This window comes from Bos grunniens, chromosome 1, assembly GCF_055505025.1.
Source record: "Bos grunniens cultivar Pamir isolate PY7600 chromosome 1, Bosgru_T2T1.0, whole genome shotgun sequence".
Taxonomy (NCBI): domain Eukaryota; kingdom Metazoa; phylum Chordata; class Mammalia; order Artiodactyla; family Bovidae; genus Bos; species Bos grunniens.
The window spans coordinates 120946400-120952399 of record NC_141165.1 but is presented as its reverse complement, the minus strand read 5'-3'; positions in this window follow the sequence as shown (position 1 = coordinate 120952399).

Sequence of the window (6000 nt, the reverse complement as noted above, 5' to 3'; positions counted from 1 at the left end):
TAATGGCAGAAAACGAGAAACTAAAGAGCCTCATGATGAGGGTGAAGAAGGGGAGTGAAAGAGCCAGCTTAGGACTAAATTTTAAAAAACCTAAGGTCATGGCATCTGTCCCCATTACTTCATCGCAAATAAAAGAGGAAAAAGTGAAAGTAGTGACAGATTTCCTCTTCTTGGACTCTAAAGTCACTGCAGATGGCAACTTAAGCCATGAAATCAGAAGACGATTGCTTCTTGGCAGGAAAGCAATGACAAACCTAGACAGTGTGTTGAAAAGCAGGGACATTATTCTGCTGACAAAGGTCTATATAGTCAAGGCTCTGCTCTTCCCAGTGGTCACTTATGGTTGTGAGAGCTGTACTGTAAAGAAGGCAGAACGCCAAAGAATTGATACCTTTGAACTGTGGTGCTGGAGAAGACTCCTGAAAGTGCCTTGGACAGCAAGGAGTCAAGTCAGTCAATTTTAAGGGAGATCAACCCTGAATATTCTCTGGAAGGATTGATGCTGAAACTGAAGCTCCAGTATTTTGGTCATCTGATGAGCACAGATGACTCATTGGAAAAGTCCTTGATACTGGGAAAGATTGAGGGCCGAAGAAGAAGAGAGCATCATGGGATTAGATGGCTGGACAACATCATGAATGTAATGAACATGCACCTGGACAAACTCTGGGAGATGGTGAGGGACAGGGAGGCCTGGAGTCCATGGGGTCTTAAAGAATAGAACACGACTGGGCAACTGAACAACAACAACACTTTGTAAGTCAGGGGGAATTGAGCTGGATGTATGACTATAAATGATTTTGTTTATGATTTTGAGAAATGTATATGTAATTTTGCTTATGCATATTTCTAGTACAGTGCCCTCTCTTCTCCTTTGACTGGTGGGTGGTATTCAGACATTGACAAATTATATATTTCCCAAAAGTACCCCACAAAGAGAATTTTATTTTGGACTTACACTCTGCCTTCCTTCATCCTTTTTAGTATATGTGATAGATCAGAAAAAAGGAAAACTTTTCATTTTTATTTGGAGAGTGTCTTTTTTTTAAAATTCCTGAATTTGTTCTATGTAGTTTAGTCACTAAGTGGTGTCCGACTCTGCAACCCCATGGATTGCAGCACACCAGGCTTCCTTGTCCTTCACTATCTCCCGGAGTTTGCTCCAACTCATGTCCATTGAGTTGGTGTTACCATCCAACCATCTCATCCTCTGTCACCCCTTTCTCCTCCTGCCTTCATTCTTTCCCAGCCTCAGAGTCTCTTCCAATGAGTCAGCTCTTTGAACCATGTGGGCAAAGTATTGCAGCTTCAGCTTCAGTATCAGTCCTTCCCGTGACGGACGTTGAAAGTTTTCCATTATCCAAATAATCCTCCTGTCTCTGGACTATGTGACATGTCATGACTTTACCTCTGTGATTCTTTTTCTTCTATATACCAGCATAGTTGAGCTTTTTCTCTATTTTAACACCAACCAGACTTCCTGTAAAGATGACCTTTTTCAACTGTGCTTAACTCTTCACAGTCAAGTTCCTTAAAGTCAGGCTGATGGTAATGGTTCCTTTTCACGCACATTACTTGGCTGGGTTCTCAAACAAGTCTTCAGTGAACTCAAGAATTTGTTCTCAGTCAAAACTTGAAATCCTTTTATAATTTAATTCTATTCAGTGCCACTCAATATTATTTTTTGGACTTATAAATAAGTTTCCTTTCACATTTGCTTTTCTTTTCATTCCTGTTTTCATCTCCTCCTCTTCTCTTCCTCAGCCTTCTCCTTCTTCCTTCCAAATGTAAGTCACTCAGAGGTTCTTATATATTAAGCTCTGCAATCTTTCCTTCTTTACCACTTTAATTCCTAACATTATCTTTATTCTTCATTTTCCAGAATACTTTCTTCATTTTGCTGTGTGTTGTCAGTTTTGTTGTATATCTGCACCTGATTACTTCCTCTTCTTTTAGGCTCCACGTGTGCACGCATGCTAAGAAGCTTTAGTTGTGTCCAACTCTGTGTGATCCCATGGACTATAGCCTGCCAGGCTCCTCTGTCCATGGGATTCCCTAGGCAAGAATACTGGAGTGGGTTGCAAATCCTCCTCCAAGGGATCTTCCCAACCCAGTGATCAAACTCAAGTCTCTTATGTCTCCTGCATTAGAAGGAGGGTTCTTTTTTTAAATTTATTTTTTTTACTGAAGGATAATTGCTTTATAGAATTTTGCTGTTTTCTGTCAAACCTCAAAGTGAATCAGCCATAGGTAAACATATATCCCCTCCCTTTTGAAACTCCCTTCAATCTCCCTCCCCATCCCACCCCTCTAGGTTGATACAGAGCCCCTGTTTGTTTCCTGAAGAAGGCTGGTTCTTTACCACTAGCACCACCTTGGAACCCCTTTACTAAAGCCTTAGTAATCTTTATGCTTTTATACCTATCATACTTTGGAGAAGGCAATAGCAAGCCACTCCAGTACTCTTGCCTAGAAAATCCCATGGATGGAGGAGCCTGGTGGGCTACAATCCATGGGGTTGCCACGAGTCGGTCGCAACTGAGCAACTTCACTTTCACTGGCTTTAAAGTACGTCATTGAATTAAATTCCCTCTTCTTTCTTCTATGTCATTAAACATTTCAGGAAAGCTATTCATTTGTGTGTCCCCATGGTGCTTTTCTGAATGGACTGCACAGAGATATTTTCTAGAATGTGATGACAATTTGAATACTGTGGGTAGGAATGGATGAATCCTAGCAAATTGTCTTGATTCACACTGTGCCCAGTAACCCACTCTGTGCCTCTACTCTTCAGTCTCTCCTGTTTTCATACCAGGTTTAGATTTGTTGCACACTATGCTCTTGTCATGGGGGGAGAGGGTAGATAGGACAGTTTTATTCTGTTAAAATATGTAAGGTTGATGTTTTAACATTGTTCCTGAGGAAATTTTTCTGAAATTATAGTAACAACAAAAAGACATATAGACGCATGAAAATTAATGTATTTTTACAGAGCTTATTATTCTGTAGCCTCTTGAACATATCTAATGTATTTCACGTGGCCAATCTAGGCTGACTTAGTTACACACTGACACACCAGACCGGTGGTTCTTGAACTTGTCTGAGAGATGGAGACAGAGGATAGATAGTGTTGCATGCAGGTGTGGCAGTGATATTTGGCTTCTGGATGTATTCCTGTAGAGCTCATGGGTAGACTCCACTAACAGGTCCCTAAGTCTGAGAGACAACTTGATTGAAGGTTAAAAATGGCAGAATTTGGTCACAGTTTTTATAGAATAGAAAACTGCAGAAATAGTAGCAATTATACTTAATTATATTTATTTATAATAAATAAATATATTTATTTGTTTATTCTAGTGCACTATGTTCTGTGCAATAGAACATAGTCTCCTCTTGATTACTTTTCTTCATAGGGAATGAAGGTGGCATATATCCTACAAAATTGCCTGGCGAGAGAGTTGCTCTAAGAATCATTGAAATAGCCAGATTTTTAGTGTTCATGAAACTTTTCTTGGTAAGAGGCACTTTCAAAAATAAAAATATGGAGATTGGTGACCATGAATGATAAAAAGAGTTCAGAGAAGGTAGCCTTGAAGTATAAATCTGAGAGATTTTCTCGTGGGTTTACATATGGGAGAAGATGAAAGCTGAATGTCTGAGCTCAACAAGGTGGAAATGGCATGTACTCAGGGCAGGCTAGTGATAAGCCTCGGATTACAGAGGTTTCTTCTGAAGTCTTCGGTACATCTGAGCCTTCTGTACATGCAACTGTTTCTCCGAAGAGGATTATCCTTTTTGACTGATCGATCCTCACTCAGAATTTGGTGCATTAATACTTGACTTCCACAAAATTCTCTAAATTCAAATCTCTTGGATTGTCAAAATTTTAACACAGGCCTTGAGAGTTTGGCAGGCAGGAGTCAATTTGGTTTAAACAGACCAAACAATTGAACAGATTAAAAAACAATGCTAGGTTACTTCAGGCCAAAAACAAAAATAAAGATTAGATATTACATATTCTAAGTATTAACTCAAGTAGAAATTTTTAGAAAATTAATCTATACACACAGCAAGAATACTATGTATTTTTAATGCTAAACACATCTTCACCAATTTTTAAGGCATCTATACAATATGTTTTTATTATATGAGTTTCCTGGAGAGAGAATTTATTTCTCTTGTGATGGTTTACTGAGAATACAAAGCATTTGTCTCATTGTATTCTTTGTTTTGGAGGGTCTTACATTTGAGAGGTTGACTCATGGAGCTATTTTTGTTTTACAGCAATTCTTTTGTCTATCAGTTTGTGAACATCTTGTTCCTAAACACTCATCTGCATATAAACTTGCCGAGATTGGTGGTAGTAGTATATTGATAAAAGGATTTACCACAGTTTGTTAATCCATTCACCTGCTAATGACCATTAGGTTATTTCCAGTTTGGACTATTAAACTAAAGCTTCAGTAAGCATATTTCTATAAGTCTTTTCGTGGAGTATGCTTGCTTTTTGGGTAAATCCTAGAGGTAGACTGGCTGGATTATATGATGCATGGATATTTTGCTTTAAAAAAAAAAGTCAGTTTTTTCCCAAACTTCTTGATTTATTATATATTTTAGCCAGCAGTGTATGAGTTCCATTTTCTCTATCTCCTTAGTAGAGTTAGCTTAGTATGGCCATCTTTTAAAATATTAACTGTTCTAATAGGTATTTAATTGTCTCTCCTATAGTTTCAGTTTGCATTTCCTAATGAATAATAACGTTGAATATCTTTTCATGTACTTATTTCACATTCACATATCATCTTTGGAGAGCTGTCCAAATATTTTATTCAGTTTTTATTGGATTGTTTGCTTTCTTAAGCTCTCTCTATAAACTCTTAATAACAATAATTGCAAATATTTCCCCAAGTTTATGATTTGTCTTTTTATTTTAACAGTGTCTTATAAATAGCAGAAGCTTTTAATTTGGTGAAATTTGATTTATTCACTTGTTCTTTTATTAATTTTACTTTTGGTGACACATTTAAAAATCTATGCCAAAAGCACAAAGATTTTCTCCTGTGACTTTTTTTCCAGAGCTTTTGTAGTTTTAGGTTTTATGTTAGATCTATGATCCCTTTATGAATTGATTTTTGTGTATAATGTAAGGTAAGAACCAAAGTTTATTTTTTGCAGTTGTATATACCTAGTTATCACAATGTCACTTGAAAGTGTTATTTACCACTGGATTAACTTTACACATTTAAAAAAAATCAGCTATCTATATGTGTGTGGGTCTATTTCTGAACTTTCTATTCTCTTCCCTTCATCCATTTGTCTGCCTTTATGCCAATACCAGGCAGTTTTGACTATTGTTGCTTTTTTAATGTCTTGAAATCAGTTACTGTCCTTCCAACTTTCTTCTTTTTCAAAGTTATTTTATGTATTCTAGCTCCTTTGCATTTCAACCCTTTACCTAGGTTTTGGTAGTGTTAACATCTTACATAATCATGGCATATTTATCAAAACAAAGAAGTTAACATTGGTACAATACTATTCACTGAACTAAAGGTTTTAATATAATAGAACTTCTCCAGTTTTTTCTTTAACATCTTCTTGCTGACCCAGGATCAAGGTCAGGATACCAAGTTGCCTTTAATCATTATATTCAGATTTCTCCAGTATGTGATAATTTCTCTGTCTTTCCTTGTTTTTCTTGACTTGGACACATTTGAAGACTGTTGGTGAAATATTTTGTAGAATTTTCCTCCATTTGGGCTTGTCAAATGTCTTTTCATGATAAGGTTGAGTTCATGGATTTTGAAAAGTGTATTATCTTTTTGACATATTTTTAGATTTGACCTGGTAAAATTTTGTTTGAAAATCTTACATCTATATGAAGAATAGTGGTCTATAGTTTTTAAAAATCTAATAATGTTTTTGTTTGAATTTGGTATCAGGTAATAGCTAGCTTGCAGAATGAGTTAGGCAAAAATTGTTTCCTTTTAATTTTCTGGAAGA